An 18552-nucleotide genomic window follows, 5' to 3' on the forward strand; every position below is an offset into this window, starting at 1 on the left:
AGGGTAGGTGATTTTAGTATACTATCTGGCTCTGCAGACTGAAAATTCTACATAGTCATGATAAGGTGATTTTTGTTTGTTTCTTTGTTTTCGAGTTTTAGAATTAACCTGTAGAAAGAGTAAAGTCTTCATTTTGGTAATGGGACACCATGTTTATGTCTTCAATCTTGATCATTTAAAAGTGATGCTACAGCTTACAGAGGTTAGAGAATGGAGGGATGGAGAAGAAGGAGAGAAAATGATGTGATGGCTAAAAGGCCCAATTTTGATGCTATGAAGTCAAGCATTTGCTAACATTGATGCAAGAAGAAACATAGGTTTAAATATATTATTTAAAATTATAAGAATAACCATGAGAAAAATGCTAATTATAAATATCACAAATTAGGACCAGAGGAGTTCTTATTATATTCTAGGTGGAAATACAGTGACACTGGAGGGAAGTGGGAAGATAGAACAAGTGACTGACATTTTCTTCTTTTATATTAGCTAGTCAGTATATATGCTTTACAACTGATAAATTATGAAATATTGTTATAAGCATATTATCTGCAAGAGAAACAAAAGGAGGAGGAGTTAAAACAAAGACAAGATAACTTAGGAATGAGGGTCAGAAGAAAAAGCATGTTTCTTTTTTGTTAAAGAACTCTGAACTTTTTTTTTTACATATGTATCTAGCATTTTGATTAAAACTTAAATTTAAACATTTCTTAAGTCATTCTAGCAAATGAAAAGGAAAAAAACTTGATTCTCTCCTGGGAAATTGTGACTCACTTCAAGATAACTGATTTATTTGTTTTGGACCAAATCTGAGAATCTTAAATTTTACACGACTTGAAATTTTTTGTAAATCAATAAAAATGCAGCAGTGACTCTCGTACTTTACTTTTAACTGCTGTCTTGCTGTACATATGGATCACGGGCTTTTAGGAAACTTCTACATCAAAGGTCCAGGGCACCACACACTCTGCTTGTCAAATAACCCTCAGTTTCACGTCTCCTGTAAATCAAGTCCTGAGCCACATCACTTAAGAGAAATTCATTTCCCTGCTCCTGTTCTTTTTCCATGTAAGCTATCGACCTTCGGATAGCATGAGTTCATCTTATACAGAAGCTTCCCTAGCTGAGTTTTAATTCCCCTCCTTCCTGCTCCCTGCATTTATTTACTACTGCCCACTCTTACCTGCTGCAGTCATTGGCAGGTCCATCTCTAACTCTTTTACTTCCTCCAAGGCTGGTAGGCAATGCCCTTCATAGCCACACTGATGGCAAAAAAAGAGAGCAGCTGGGAAAGTAAGAGTGTACCCCTTACTAGTAGTTGACTGTATGGGAAAAGAAGATAAGGGGTCCAGGGGACAAACATCTCTTGGAAACTCCAGACAGTATGCTGAGTGCTTCATATGAGGATCCACTAAATTCCCACAAGCAGCTCATGACACAGGTGTTGTTTTCTCTCTATTACAGACGAGAAACTGAGCTCCACAAAAGTTAGGCACCTGTCCTGTCACACTGTCACTACGGATAGTGCCAAACTTGAACTTAGGTCTATCTAACTTGTGTCTTCTTAAAATACAAATCACGTACTAATTACATTGTGGCTGGCTTTCTACATCAGACAAGTTACATGGAATAACAAAATGGGGTTGAATATAGCTATATTTAACCAGCTAACTTGTAGGCAATCAAGAACTTGGAGCTGGTACCAGATTTGACAACAAGAAACAATCAACAGGATTGTGCGTCCAGGAATACAGGCTCTGATCTTAGTCCTATGACCCATTAGCTCTCTGGGCCTGAGTTTTCTCATTTATAAAATGAAATGTTTTTACAGGATGATTATTAAGCTTTCTTCCAACCCTGAATAATCTATACACTTAAAAGAAATAAAGCTCATTAAAGTTATTGTCTAATTCAGATATCTTCCAAATCACTGAGGTCAATGAGGTGGAAAAATGGATTTAAGCTTAAACAGTAAGACAATAATCGAACTAAAAATAAAATCCTTATATTCTGACACTTAACTTCTTACTTTCCAGCATGGAACAAAGTTAAAGTACTGTAGGGTATCAGTCTGCTTGGGCTGCCATAACAAAATACCACAGACAGAGGGGCTTAAATCAGAGAAATTTATTTCTCACAGTTCTGGGGGCTGGGAAGTTCAAGAGCAAGGTATCAAGTCGCCAGCAAGGTAAGTTTCGCTCTGAGGCCTCTTCTCTTAGATTGTAGGCAGTCACCATCTGGCTATGTGCTCACATGACCTCTGCTTTGTGTTCAGGCAGTGGGGGAGAGAGAAAGAAAGAGAGCAAGTTTTCTGGTGTCTCTTCTTAGAATGACACTAGTCCTCTAGGATCAGGGTCCCACTCTTATTGCCTCATTTAATGTTAATTATTCTGTAGAGGTCCTATCTCTAAAGACAGCCCTACTGGGGGGTTAGGGCTTCAATATTCAAATTGTGCGGGGACACAGACATTCAGTCCATAACCTATATTCTTAGAAGATAGTGGCATGCATGCATCAGAATTGAAATTCCAAAATATTTCTCCTAATAAGAGTGAAGAAAATACCCCAGTAAAAATGTTGTCAGAAATAATGTAGAGCAGTGTTTTCTCAAACTTTAGCATGCATAAGAAACACCTGGAGAGATTGTTTAAACATATAGTTTAGCCGTGAAACTGACTCTCAAATTATTTGTGACCAGAGTGGAAAAAAATCCATGCTGGTTATATACCTTTCACTGTCCATGGGAAGTTTGATACAAATCCCTTAAGGGAACTAAATTTTTGTCATCAATTCATTCTAAAATAAATTTATCATCTCTATGACAATGAGTAATAAGTGGATGATGCTCTGAACAAAATCCTGACAGTAATAAAGCTATTTCTTGCAGCAACTCTTAACAGAAGTTGAGGCTATCATGTCAAAACCAACTCAACAAAATCCTTATTCTTGGATTATGGATTATAAAATATTTCAAAATAAATGTAATTTTGTTTCTTCCCAATGCACAGAGTAATTAGAATTGGGTCAACAAAACATTGTCTAAGGAAGATGCTTACGAGACCCACTTTGGTGAATAGATAAGACATCTGTGATAAGCATGACTTTTTTAAAGAAGGGATACTTCCTCAAAGCCTGAAGAGTTGTTTGTCTCTCAAGTCATTTAATCATTCTCCTGGGGCTTGTGTTTATACAATTAATTTGCTTAGAAATACTTTTTTGCTTCTGTAGGCCAATACGTTTTATCTAGAAATAGAGATGTTAATGAGAGGAGACAGTTTGTATCCGATTCAGAAATCCTATGTTATGTATCTTTTACATCTAGTTTGTGTAGCTGGCCTCTGATGCCTGTCTTTATGGTGAGGCTGAAGGTCTTGTTGACAAAATACCCATGAGAAGTTCTCCCTAAGATAAAGGAGATAACAGATTGCATTGCATGGGGCATGGTTCTCTGATCCTAATGCTTCTCCATAATATTAGCTAAAAGTCTTCCCAGACAAGTGTTTTGCACTAGCCTAGACATTGTATATCTCACCTCTTTTCCAAGTCAATGGAGGTGTGCAGAGATGAGAAAAAAATAAAAAGAAAACAGTAACAAAATTCCATGGTGTTTGATTTGTGCATTTGTTCTACTGAGAGTCTCAGAGGAGTTCTTTTTGATAGGGGCCATAACTGATTAGAAAGGAATAAATTATGGGAAAGAATGCAAAGATACTGAGATTAAATCTCCACAAAACTGAAACTGGTAGCACTTGTATGAAACTCTTTGCTGTCAGCTACACAAAATGTGGACGTGTTCCTGTTGTCATGGTCCTCACCTCCTAAGACCTAGGATGGAGAGCTGAAAACACCAGCAAAAGGAATAGGTATGCCTTTGTGCTTAGCAATTATGTCACTGAGTAATGTTGCCTATTTTAAGCCAAGGGAGTCGGGTGATGGTATTATTGCCTTCCCAGGAGAGATATTTCTGTTTCCTAAACTTCTGCTAAGTGATTAAAACTAAATCTATTCACTGACACCAAAAGTATTCACAGATTATGTTTGCCTCTCCTTGAGGTAGATTGGCCACGAAGATTTGTGATGGGCTACAAATACATACACAGAATCACATTGTCTACTTGTACATCACAACTGTCTCATTAGGTCACATCAATGAGAATCCAGCCCAGAATCAGTATGTACCAAGTACTCCTAATTTCACCAGTTACTCCATAGGCAAGTCTACACTATGGATCCATGTTATCATGTCTACCTTGCCAGACATTTTTTCATCCATCCATTTATTCAAAAAAGCTTAAACTTCATGCTGAGTGAAATATAAAACTAAACTTCATTTGTTATAATTTTTATCCTACAGTATTTATATTGAAAAGTCAGGCAAAGTGCAGAAATAGTTCTCGTTTTCAGGGGTCTGGTGGGCAAGCCCAGTGACCCTTTTTATATCCATAGAAATTTTATAGACTTGAATCATGTTTCCTTTGGCTTTTCTATCTAATTCAAATCTTCTTTATATTCTTCCTTGGAAGCTTTTGAATCATCTGATACTTCACTGGCAGAAAATCATTCCAGAACCAGTGTTTCAGGGGATCAAAGAAATCCAGGATCAAAGAAACCCAGATCCTCTAATGTCTCCCTTCAGTCAACCTTCCTAATCCCCTCCACTTTCTGTTAGCTTTTCATATCTATGCCTGGGCCAAAGGGGCCCTAAGCACCTGCCACACATATAGATGTCAATTGCATTGAATGGACCATGAGAATCCAATTATGATGCTGTAAGGTAGCACTGTAGTAATATATACCAATATAATTAGAGCTAGAACTCTAGTAACATACTTTGTGTGACTTGACTTCTTTTAAATTTGCTGAGACTTGTTTTAAGGCCCATAATACGGTCCATCCTGGTAAATGTTCTATGTACACTTGAAAGGAATGTGTACAAGGGGCCAGCCCGGTGGCACAGTGGCTAAGTTCGCACGTTTCACTTCAGCGGCCGGGGGTTAGCTGGTTCTGATCCCGGGTGTGGACCTACACACTGTTTGTCAAGCCATGCTGTGGCAGACGTCCCACATATAGAGTAGAGGAAGATGAGCACGGATGTTAGCTTAGGGCCAGTCTTCCTCAGGAAAAGAAAAAGAGGAGGATTGGCGCCAGATGTTAGCTCAGGGCTAATCTCCCTCAAAAAAAAAAAAAGAATGTGTATAATATAGAAGATGAAAGAGGAATCATAAAAATACTCAGTTAACCCAAAAGAAAGCAGAAAAAGAGGAAGAAGGGAACAAGGATCAGATAAGAAAAGTAAAAAACAAAGAGTAAGATGATAGATATCTCATTAAATGTAAATAGTTTAAATATCACAATTAAAAAACAGAGATTATTAGATTTGAGGTGGGGGTGCAAGACCCAACAATAAGTTGCCTACAAGAGGCTCACTTTAAGTATAAAGACATAAACAGAAAGGAAAAAAATGATATACCATGTTAAACTAATCAAAAAGCTGCCGTAGCCATATTAATCTACAAAGATTTCAGAGAAATGAATATTACCATGGATGGATAAAGACGATCATTTCATAATGATAAATGGGATCAATTCATTAAGAAGATGTAATACTCTTAAACATTTATGCCCCTAATAGCACACCTTCGAAATACATGATGAAAAAACTGCTGTAACTGCAAGGAGAAATATACAAATGCACAAGTATAGGCAGAGATTCCAATACCTTTCTCTCCTTAATTGATAGAACAGACAAACAAAAACAATAAGGATATAGAAGACACCAATAGCACAGTCAAATGTCTCAACCTAATTAAAATTTACAGAACACTCGACCCAATAACAGCAGAATACACATTATTTTCAAGTGCACACAGAACAGTTACCAAGATAGACCATATTCTGGGCCATAAAGTAAGTCTCAGTAAATTTGAAAAGAGTCAAGTCACACAAAGTACATTCTCTGACCTTAATGGAACTAAATTAAAAATCCACAACTAAAAGATCTCCAGAAAATTCCCCAAATATTTGGAAACTGATAACACACTTCTAAATTATTTATGAATCAAAAAAAATGAAAGAGGAAATCATAAGGTATTTTGAACTTAATAAGAATAATAACACATATCAAAATTTATGGGATGACACTAAAAACTGTACTAATAGGGAAACTAACAGCATTAAACTCCTATATTAAAAGAGAAGAAAGACCTCAGATCTATGCCCTCAACTTCCAACTTAAGAAACTAGAAAAAGAAGAGTAAATTAAACCTAAATTGAGGAAAAGAAAAGGAATAATACAGACTAAAGAGTAAATTGGTAAAATTTAAAAAATATAAAGCCAGAAAAACAATGTAGAAAATCAAAGAAACAAAAAGCTGGTTCTGTAAGATCAACATATATGACAAAGCTCTAGGTAAGCTGATCAGGGGAAAAGAGAGAGAAGGAAGGACGCAGGGTGGGAGGAAAGAAGAAAGGAAGGAAGAAGGAAGGCAGGAAAGAAGAGAAGAAAGACAAGTTATCCATACCATGAATGAAAGAAGTAATATCAATCTAAATTCTACAAATAATAAAAGGATACGCCAATCATTTCAACAATTTAGATGAATAGGGCCAATTCTTCAAAAGACATGAACTACCAAATCTCACTCAAGAGCAAAGAGATAATCTGAAGAGCCTTGTATCTGTTAAAGAAAATTGGCTTGAAACCTTCCCACAAAGAAAACTCCAGGCCCAGATTCTGCACTGTGAATTCTACCAAACGTTTAAGGAAGAAATAATCCTGACTCAACACAAACTCTGGCAGAAAACTGAAGAGGAGGAAATACCTCTCAATTCCTTCTATGAGACTAGCATTATACTTACTTCACAACCACACAGAGACATCCCAAGAAAGGAAAACTACATGCCGATATCCCTTATGAAAATTGATATAAAATTCTAAACCAAAGTTTAGCAAATTAAATTTAAAAATAAAAATAATAATACATCATGACCAAGTGGAGTTTATACCAGTAGTAGAAATTTGGTTTAACATGAGTAAAGCAATCAATATAATTTTCCATATTAACAAGCTAAAAAAAGGAAACTCATCTGAACACCTAAATAGACGGAAAAAAACATTTAAAAAATCCAACACTTATTCCACACTTAAAGTAAACAAAACTCTCGGAATCCTACTAATAGAAGGGAACTTCCTCACTCTGATAAAGAGCAGCTACAAAAAACCTGCAGCTGTCACCTTGCTTACTGGTGAAAGACCGAAAGCTTCGCCCCTAAGATGAGGACCAGACAAGGATACCCTCTCCCATCACTTTCACTCAGCATTGTGGAAGCCAATGCAATCAGGTTGAAAAAAGAATTAAAATGCATCCAGATTGGAAAGGAAGAAGTTATGACTGTCTTTATTCTCAGACAACATGATAATCCATATATAAAATCTAATGGAATCTACAAAAAATGCTACTAGAACTAAACAGTGCAAAGTTTCAGGATCTAAGATTAATGTACAGAAACAAACTGTATTTCTAAATGAACAAACAGGAGTTGAAATTATAGAAAGAATACCATTTAAAATGGCATCAAAATATAAAATAGGAATAAATCTGACAAAGTCTACAAGGCTTCTACATTGACAACTACAAAATATTGCCAGGGGAATTTTAAAAAGAAATAGATAAATGGAGAGTTTTATCACATAAAATCTAAAGCTATAAAATTTCTAGAAGATAACATAAGAAATAATCTTTCTGATCTTGTACCCTATATCTCAGATATGACACTAAAAGCATGATCCATAAAAGAAAAAAGTAGATAAATTGGACTTCATAAAAATTGAAATCTTTTGCTCTTCAAAAGACATTGTAATGAGAATGAAAAGACAAGCCACAAACTAGGAAAAAATATTTGCCGATATATATATAATATATTTAAGTAAGATATACAGATAGAAAATACGCATAATTAGGAAAACATGTTAAATATCATTAACCATTAGGGAAATATAAATTAAACCATGATAAGAGACCTCTACACACCTATTAAAGTGACTAAAATAAAAAATACTGACTATATCAAGTGCTGATAAGGATGTTGAACAACTGGAACTCTCAGACACTGCTGGTGGAAATGTAAAATGGGACAACTACTTTGGAAAACAGTTTGGCAGTTTCTTCTGGAAGCCATTCCACTCCTAGATATTTACTCAAGAGAAATAAAAGTACATGCCCTTTCAAAGACTTACGCGTGAATACTCTTAGCAACCACTTGTAATAGCTCAACACTGGAAACAATTCAAATGCCCATTCATAGGTGAATGGATAAACAGAAGGTGGTATAGCCTCGTAATGGAATACTACTCAGCAATAAACAGGAATAAACTATTGACACAGGCAACATCATAGATGAATCTCAAAATAATTATACTAAGTAAATTATAATAGATAAAAAAATACATATTTTAAGATTCCATTTATATAAAAGTCTAGAAAATGCAAATTAATCAGCAGTGACAGAAAGCAGATAAGAAGTCACCTGGAGAGGGAATGAGGGCAGGGAGGTGAGAAAGCAAAGGAACACGAAGAAACTTTTGGAGGTGATGGATGAGTTCATTACCTTGGTTGAGGTGATGGTTCTATGGGTGTCAAAACTCATCAGATTTTACATTTAAACGTGTACTTTATTGCACTATCATTAAAGCTGTTAAAAAGTGACTGTACTTATCAGATAGAATATGTAGACCTGAAAATGTCCCAGAAAGTTCATAATGCACCAAAATGTCAACATGGAGCCAGCATGGGACTCAGTAAACAGCATTCATGTTATAGTCCTAAATATGGTATGTGATAGAACGGTGATACCTATTTAATTTTAATAATCTAGGTTTTAATATTATTCGTCCTGATCAGAAACTGAAGTTTATCTTTGTAGAAGAGAAGTGCAGCTGAGTTGTCAGTGCACCCAAATTTGCCTTGGGCGTATTTAAGCACTCTCTCTATTTACAGGTTTGAGGTACATTTGTAGGCAAAAGCAACCTGAGTTTAGGATTAAAAATAAAAAGATACCCAATGCCCCTAAATTCCATCAATGCTTCTATGACTCCCTCCTAATTTCCTTTCATTAACTGACCCATGAGCGCTCACCAGACTTGCTGCGAGTGGAATACAGCCGGGTCCCTGAATGCTGGTTCCTCTAAGGTTTCTTCACAGAGGAATGGCCCTCAGTTTACCCTGCGAGGGTGGCGCATGGAGACTTCAATCACCCAGTGTGCTAGGCTCAGATCAACTCGACCCCAACTGTCTAATTCCTGGTGAATGTTCCAGTGAAGAAAAGTGAAGCAGGCATGTTGTCCTCTCTGGCCATACAACTGTCACCCCTGAGCTGTCAGCATTTCCATCCAGCAACGCTTGAGGAATTGCTTTTCTCTCTCGCCAACAAAATTTGTCTCCAAAAGGCTCCACCTGCTTCCGTGAAGCCACTGGGAAGAAGGCGGTACAGGGCCAGGCCCCACTAGCGCCATCAGCTGCCTGTGCTCCGGTCCGCCCGGCACTTCCTGCCTGCCAGCACCATGCAAAAGTGAACCTCAAACAGAAGCCACGAGAGGTAGAATGCTCCCTTGCAATAAAGCGGCTGCGTCAGCTTCCTGTGAGGTGCCCTTCTGTTAGGTGCTTCTTCTGGCTTCTCAAAGGCGAGGTGTCTGAGACATGACCACCCCCAACCCACTCTTCGCTGTAAGACTTGGCTTGTTACTGCTGGTCCGAGCCCACTGTTCTTGCTGCCCTTGTCCTGAACTTCCCAACCTTCTCACCCATGGTGCATGGAGCTCAGAATAGACCCCAGTCTTTCTCAGACTTAGGCAGAGAGGGAGGCTAACTCCAAAATGAGAGCTTGTGGAAGCCAGTTCTTTTCAGAGGAGTCTGTTGCTTTCCCAACTCTCTCTTCTAGGGCCCTTCAACTCAGTGGGAGACCCAAAGATAGAATTACTTTCTTATCCCCTGCCGCCAGGTTTCAAGGTAATCAATTCTGCCACAACTGCTGCCCTTTAATATGAATTTACCACATTTTGGGTATTGCGCTGAGTTCTTTGCATGACATATCTCCTTAAATCTCTTTTAATTCTCAAAACTGCCCTTCAAAGCAGTTATTGCATTCTTTCTCAAGATAGCGCTTGTGTTCACCAAGGTTACAAACTTGCTCAAAGCTACACAGCTAGCAGGTAAGCAGTGACCGAGTGACTTTCAGTCCAGTCTTTCCTCTCCTCCATTGATGCTGTAATGCCTTGATCCTTCAGAATCTCTTTAATGAGAGAGCTTTCTCCTGTTGCCGTGAATCTCATTCACAATTCATAACCCACTAAAATCAGCAAACTTGGGCTGTGAGTCTGCTCATCAGTGCTCCCACTGCCTGGGCATTCCTGAGGCTCAGAGGCACAGGAGTGTGGAGTCTGGGGTCACCATTCACCCAAGACCTCTTCTCAGAGGTGAAAGAGTGAGTACTTGCAAATATGCATTTTTCTAAAAATACCCAATAATTGAAACATCACACCAATCGACTTGCATTCTCCACAATCACTCTACACTTATGAGGGTTGACCACATTCCATTTTGAGCTAATATGAGTGATTTTTACAAAAGCTAAATGTGTATGAGTCTGAAAAGCCATCCCCCCCACCTCTGGATCTTTGAACCAGGTAAGTCCATGCATCATATCTCCCTCCAGATGACAAAGCCGTGCTCCTAAATCTGCGAAGCCCTTCATGGCCGTTGTACGCACTGAGCCTCCCTTTCTGCTGACTTGCTCTCCTCCAAATCCTAGTGCCACCAGCTCCACTCTGAGCTCCTGGAGTTGTAGCCCTGTCTCTGACCTTGCTCTGGCTCTGAAATTTGGGTTTGTCCTTGGTTTCTCCCAGCATGTGGTGCAAATTGTCCTCCACCACTCTGTGTCAGCCTACATCTCTGCCTCTCTTATTGCTAGTTTCTTGGTTCTGACCCCTAACATTCGGGGAAGGCCAGCATTGCACCTCCCACAAAGAGAATATTAGGTAGCTAATTAGAGTTATGAGTGTGTGCACATTGCATCTAAGTTTATATTGTCTGTCAGGTTATGTGAAATATATATATTCATTTTCATGCCTATTTAACACAAAAGTCCCTATCTCTGGGGGTAATGTGCCATTTTATCAGAAGTTTTCTATCATGTGAACATCATAACATCCTAATATTCTCCGCTCTGCTCTTCAACTCTCCAGGGAATCCCTTTCTCAGGTATTAATCTTGGCAGCAGCGCTCATTAATATGATATGGCTCTCTGGTTTTGAACAGCTCTTCAGACCCAAACAGGCCATAATTGAATGGAAGATTTAATTGTTTTTTTCTCAGCAAACAATCAGGCCAGGAGAGCAAGGACACTGCAGACAAAACACCACCACTCCACTCAGGAATGAAAGGCATGCGTTTCCATTCACTAATAGGCGGAAATGTCACTGGATTTCAGAAAGGCTGACTCGGGGCTCAGTTTGAGGAGAGAGCTATTGAATTCCCCGTCTGGCTGGCAGACAGCTCAGCCTCATGGCTCCCTCTTCCCCTGTCACTCTTGTTGATTTGCCTTCAAGGTGGCCATTCAGAGGGAGTGAAAGAAAAGGCCACTGTTTGCCATTTCAGGCCCAGAGATTTAGCTGTGACTCCTGTCCAGTGGCAGCTTTCAGCTCCACAGCTCGGCCCAGAGGCTCCCGCAAATGGATGGCGCGTCATGCCTCAGTCTCGTCTTTTGTTCACATTAAGTAAGATTCTCTCACAGAGAGGTAATAACTGCTGCCCCCTCACAGAAACCACAGCCAGGGGCACAGGTTTGACGGATCAGCGGCTGGCCCTGGATCAGCAAATTCCATTTTCTACTATACATCAACTCAGTAAACCATGTTTTTAAGCTTATTGACAGTCGGCATCTACACAGTTTTATTACCTGCAGCCTGACTTCTCTCTCTCCCTCCATTGGCACTTAAATTTTAAGCTATCTGCATTCTAGCTGGAAAACTTTGTAAAACCTCAATTTTCAACTTTTTTTCTGTTGTTCTGAGACAATGAGAGAGGGCATGTCTGCATACTGTATAGATCATGTCCTCTACCATTTTGAGAGACTCAGAATCATAGAACAAGTTGATAATCTGGTTTCAGGGGAGACATGACTACTGAGTAGGGAGCTGAGTGTAAGACTGGACACGTTTCTAGCTGCACTGGAGCCAGACCTCCAGATTTGTCTCCTCGAAGTTCGAAAGGAATCCCAAAACATCACACTTGCCTAGGTCCATGGTAGAATGAGTCAAACACGTTTTAAAGGCAAGTGACTCTGATTTTGGAATGAACCACGCCCAAATTCACTTCTGCTATGATGACTCATCAAAATAAGACCAATTGTCTCTGCTACAGCGTGGTAGAGACTGCTGGAAGTTTACCGAAATCAATTTCCCTTTCTTTTTGGATGTTTGATTCTTAGTCCATGCAGGAAAACAGTTACATTTCTGTAACTGATCACTGTTGATATTTATGACTTTCCTCTTCCACCGCCGTTCCATGCTCCCTTTGTCTTCAATCAAGTCCCGAGAAGGTCGGGGCTCCTGACCTTGTGTGATGAGGTAGACCTTCATTCCTGAAGAGTCTGAGTATCGAGTGGCCCTGCCTTTATTTGATTGGTTTTCTATTGAACATAGAACTAATAAATGACTTCTCCAGAGAATCCCAAGTTTGAAGCATGATCTGGAATGTCACCACTATATAGCAGCAACCCAATTAACCCTAAATAATCAAAATCTATCACTTTAGCCAGTAGAATTACAACCTTCTTTGCCTGTTGGTTCAACGGCATAAATAGCCCCAAGATGGCTAGGTGGTAGGCTAAACTTCTTGTTTAATGGAACCCTAGATGTGCACTCTGTTGGAAGCATCCTCCTGTGGGAATCAAGCCTAAATGACAAGGATGGGAAGCAAAATATTTGCAAGTTGGTTCTTGGCTATTTTAATTCCAAGACCCATGTGTTCAGGCTATGAGAAAGAGTACCACACATTGATCACTTATTGAAAGTATATTCCACATCAGATTTTCAGAGTACTTTGTCCCAACTGACATGCAACTCTTAAGTAAGCCACTTCCCCATCTATCTGACCAGTTGCTTCTATATAATGTGATACAGGGTAAGACTAGTAAATCCCATGGGCATGAGTTCATTGTCACACTTATTTTGCAAATTTGTATAGGATAAAGCGACTGAGAATAAGGCATTCAATAAGTCCATGGGTTTTAGTGCTGGCAGAAGCGTTGAAAGAAAGGAAGGCAAGTACGTATCTATCCTAGAACAAACCACTGCCTTCTTTATGTTGGAAGAGGACCAAAGCAATCAATCTGTAACCAAGCAGCTGGCCGGTCACCCTGGAGAAAGGCACCAAAGCAGAGCTCAGCATTGGTCTTTGTTGTTAGAAACTTGGGCCCTCAGACCACATTGGTGAGCTAATACGTAGGCTTTATCCCTGCCCTTATGGGAACTTTGTATGTGAGCCCATTAAGAGAGCATGGAATGGCTGGGAAAAGAGACTGACTGACATCTATAGAATGTGTCATCTTGTCCACGTGATTATTGAGAGCGTCCTCTGCAGGGCATGACCTTTGCTCGGCATTAAGATGAAACACAAATGTGTTAACACACTGTTCATCCAATATCTCTTCCCCAGATCTTTGTTGCCAATCTTCCAATTGTGTGCTTTCCAATTCCTGCCCATCCAGCCAGACACTTGGCCACTGCACATGAGTCAGGGTAGATCCAAAGAGCTGATCTCTCAGTCCAATCAAAGTGAACAATCAAACAACTCTTCAGGGAGGATTTGCCTTTATTGGTATCTTCCAAGAATATTCCTGATCAGAGCTGTAACACCACAGCAGTTCATTTCAGATTGGTGACTACACACTGCGCAGAACAATTGTAAACCAGACCCGGGCTCTTCCTTTTCAGTAAACCAGCCATCTTGAGGCCATGGATGTGGATTGAGGGAAAGGAGTCTCTGCAGCAGGAAGATATGAGGCGGAAATCTGAGTTTGGCACTCATGCAACTTACTTCCCTTCCAAAGCTGCTTAAGCCTGATCTCTTTCACAGCATTTCAACTTGATGATAGATGGTTGCTGTGCATATCCACACGTGGTAAGTCAGTTGATAGCCAGTTCCTCGTTGGTAGAGTAACAGATGCTTTGGTGCCCTGCCCAGATTTCCCCAACACTCACCATTTTGGTACATGTCAACAGTGTTCTGCTGCAGGTGTCAGTGATTCTCTACCTGAGGGCTTTCTGCGGGCCTGTGCACATGGCAAGTCAGAGTGCAGAGGAGTTAACATCCCTGGGAACAGCTCTCAGCCAATGACAAATGGGAGCTGGAGAGAAAGCATACCAGCTTCCTCACCCCTTAAATGGGGTGTTCACACAATCTCCCAAGGGTCTCCAGTGGGATTAACCACTGTGAGTTGCTCACAGTAAAAACTCATTAATGTAGCCACATTAGCGTCTTTCTCTTCCCTGTGTCACATCTCCACTTCTTTACCAGTGCTTTCTGGGATTATCTTTCAAACAAACCACATATACTCAAATCCTATCTCAAGGTATGCTTCTGGGAGAACAGACAGCTCAAATCACATGGTAACTTGATATCAGGTGCTCAGTTTCTTTTCAGAAATAATCAGGAGCTTTATCTCAAGAAAATATTTGTATACGAAAGCATGTTTGGCTTTGCTCTGAAACCTAAATCTGCACATAGCTAGTAGACTAGATTTCCCATCTCCCTTGACGTTCAGTGTGGAAGCAAATCTGAGTTCTTGTCAATGGAATATAAGCAGAAGGAATGCGTGCTACTTTTATGAGCCCACCTCTTGAAAAAACAGCAAAACACCTCCCATGAGTACTCATCCATGCTCTACTTCCTTTCATGCCACCTTCAGTGGCAGTACTCTATGCAGCATTGGAAAGCACATGATGAAGACAAAAGACTTGTCAGCCTGGGTGCCTGAGTGGCCATATGGAACAACCCTTTGCTCAGCTGCCCTAGAATTTCACTAGACTGTTATGTGGATAAGAAGTAAACTTCTATTTCCTTAAGCCAATCAAAGTATAGATTTTCTTTTTACCTTCCCTGATATATATATTTACTTGGAAATTAATATTTTGAGTATAAAAGATGGGAAACAAAAAACAATGAAAACAGTTTCAGAGAAAATCAAATCACTAAACTAAGCTTGATTTTGTTGTTCTAAACCTCTAATTTTCTCCACATGAAAGCTGCTCACAAACAAAACACAACAGAGCAAACAAACAAATCTATAAAAGATCATCAAACTTAAATCTCACCAGCGCATACTGGTCATCCCAGAGTCAGGCAGAATCATTTTGCTCTCTCTGAGAACAACTGCTCACAAACCATGTGGCCTTTGCCCACTTTACCAAGAGGAAATCTTTATTCTCCTCTCCAATATTTTCTACTCAATTTGCTTTTCTGTCAGGAAGATGTCTTTTTCAGTCATCTATAGAGAGTTTCTCCAAATATTGTACTCCCTAGTTTCCTCATGGGGCTGCCCATCCCACCACTGACAGATTCAAATTATAGTTTGGAAGTCTCTCATTGAATAAATGGACTAAAGACAGAATAAATGGAAGTTCCAATTCTCATAATTGTGAAATAGTTTATATCTGATTAAGCTGTATGAAGATAACAATGATAATATTGGGACAAAAAAAATAAAACAAAACAAAAATAACAAAGAACAACCTTTCTGATGGTACTGGAGAACAATCAAAAGCAGGTAGAAATGAGAATGGACTCAATACTTGAATGAAAGAAAATGCACTGGGTGAGAGCTATGTTTATATAGCTTTTCCCCTGAGGGCTATTCCAGTATGCTCACCATAGATTGCCTAGAACTCAGACAAAAATATACAGCCTTCTAGCCTGAGGTGTCAGAGGGAAGAATTTGGGGCTTCCAGATAGCTGAAAATTTAGGGAGAGGAGAATGTTTAAAAAGAAGGATCCACAGAAAGAAAAGTCCTCAAATCTGTGTGTAAACTCCCCTCAAATCCTTGACTGACATCTGAATTATGCATATGTGGAGAAGATGGAGAGACACCTAGCAAAGAGCAACTGTTGAAAAGTTGGAAAACTTGAGCAAAGATTTCAGCTGTGACTATTTGAAGAGAGAGTTCAGAGTTTGAACCTCATCAAGTTACAGCATGTTGGTAAACACCTTGAGCTTCCTGTTGATTTCTAAGAAGGGCCATGCCTTACATGTAAAGACTATTGCCCAGGACCAAGGATTCATACTAAGACTAAAAGAAAAACTGAAACAGACTCACTCTAACAAAGAATAAAACAAATTATCCACAAGTTCAAGGTACAGTCATGTGCTGCATAACAATGTTTTGGTCAGCAGCAGACTGCATATACAATGGTTGTCCTAGAAGATAAGTCCCATATAGCTTAGGTGTGCAGTAGGCTCTACCACCTAGGTGTGTGTTAGCACAAGGTCAAAATTGTCTAAAGATGCATTTCTCAGAACACATTCTTGTTGTTAAGCAATGTGTGACTGAAATTAGCCAGGAATTAGATCAATGCTAGAGCAAAAACCAACTCATCCAAAGAAGATGATAGAATTCAGAGTTTCTGCAGCATCCACAATGTCCAGTACACAATCAACAATTACAGGACAGGGAAAGAACAGTGAAATGCGATCCACAGTCAAGAGAAAAATCAGTCAATAGACTAAGGCTACAGATAACTCAAAGTTGTAATTAGTAAACAAGGACTTTAAAGCAGTAATTAAATATATGATCAAGCACATAAAGAAAATGGTTATAATTAGTGGACAGAAAATGAATACCACCAGAGAAATAGGAACTATAAAAAAGGAAAGAATCAAAATTAAATTCAAGAACTTTGAAATATAATATTTGAAATAAAAAATTCACTGGATGGCAGATTAGATACAGTAAAAGAAAGTCATTTTGAACTTGAAAGAGCAAAAATTGAAGTTCTCAGAAACACGTGGGACAATATCAAATACTCTAAAATATATATAATTAGAGTCCCTGAAAGACAGAGAAAAAGGCCAGAAAAAATATATGAATAAGTAGTTGCTGACTCCCCAAGATTTGGTGAAAACCATTAACTTACAAATCCAAGAAACTCAGAGAACCCTCAGTAAGATAAATATAAAGAAAACCATAAGTAGGTCATCACAGTTCCACTACTGTAAACCAAAGATAAAGAAAATGTCTTCAAAGCCAGCAGAGAGGAATGACACATTATCCACAAGGGAACAACAATGCTATTTTTATAATTAACTTATCTTTTGAAACAGTAGAAATCAGGAAACAGTGAAACTGTCTACCTAAAATTCTATATCTAGTAAAAATATTCTTCAAACACGAAGACAAAATAAAAAACATTTCAGATAAACAAAATTTGAAAGAATTCATTTTCTGCAGATCTGGATTTAAAGAAATGTCCTCAGGTTGAAAGTAAATGAAACCAGCTAACAGTCAAATTCTGAAGAAAGGGATGAGGAATGCCAAAAATGATAAGCCCAGTCAATCAAAATTATTTATGGATTCTACTTGTGAACTCATCTATTTGCTAACATTTCTGTGTAACTATAACCCAAAAACGAATACTTGTGGCTTTTCTTCAGTCCTTCACAGACATGTACAGAAGGGTGAAAGCTCCGAGCTGTCAGATGGGCATCTTCACAGCTGAGGCAACACTCTGCCTTCTTGTTTTAGCTCTCATATCATAAAAAACTGACTCTTCCATATTTATTTAGTGCCGTGTTTTCCCCATTTTTGTGGTTTTGGTTGGTGATTTTGCAGTTTAGAATGGTCCCTAAGTGTAGTGCTGAAGTGCTGTTTAATGTTCCTACGTGTAAGCAGGCTGTGACGGGTCTTAAGAGAACATATGTATGTGGGTGATCTTCATTCAGACATGAGTTACGCACTGTTGGCCACGAGTTCAATGTTGGGAAGCAGCAATATACACGAACCAAGGTGTCTTTAGACATAAAAACACATAAAACAAGGATAGCTATTGATCACTTGGTGAAAGCGTTCTGACCAGAGTCTCCCAGGAACCTAACCTCATATTTCTCCTAGGAACAACAGCTCAGTATTCGCTAACTCACTGTTCACAATGACTTTATAGACTTTCTCGGTGTTCAAAATGACTTTATTTATTACCGTGAATAATGAACACCAACTATTTGTGAGTAAATAGAGAAGTCAATTGCTTCTTATTAAGTTCTTTAAAGACGCATGACTATTTGGTGCAAAAATGTTGATACTATTTTGTGAGTTTATAAGATAAGGAGATGTAAAATAATACAACAACAATACAAAACACAGGGGAACTGTGAACGGAGTTCTATTGTACTGTTGCAGGATTCTTATATTTTATGCAAAGTGGTGCAATTTTAAATCCAGGTAGATTATGATAAGGATGTGTGTTTTAATCCCCAGAGCAACCACTACAAAATTAATACAAAACA

This window comes from Equus caballus, chromosome 13, assembly GCF_041296265.1.
Source record: "Equus caballus isolate H_3958 breed thoroughbred chromosome 13, TB-T2T, whole genome shotgun sequence".
In the NCBI taxonomy this organism is placed as follows: domain Eukaryota; kingdom Metazoa; phylum Chordata; class Mammalia; order Perissodactyla; family Equidae; genus Equus; species Equus caballus.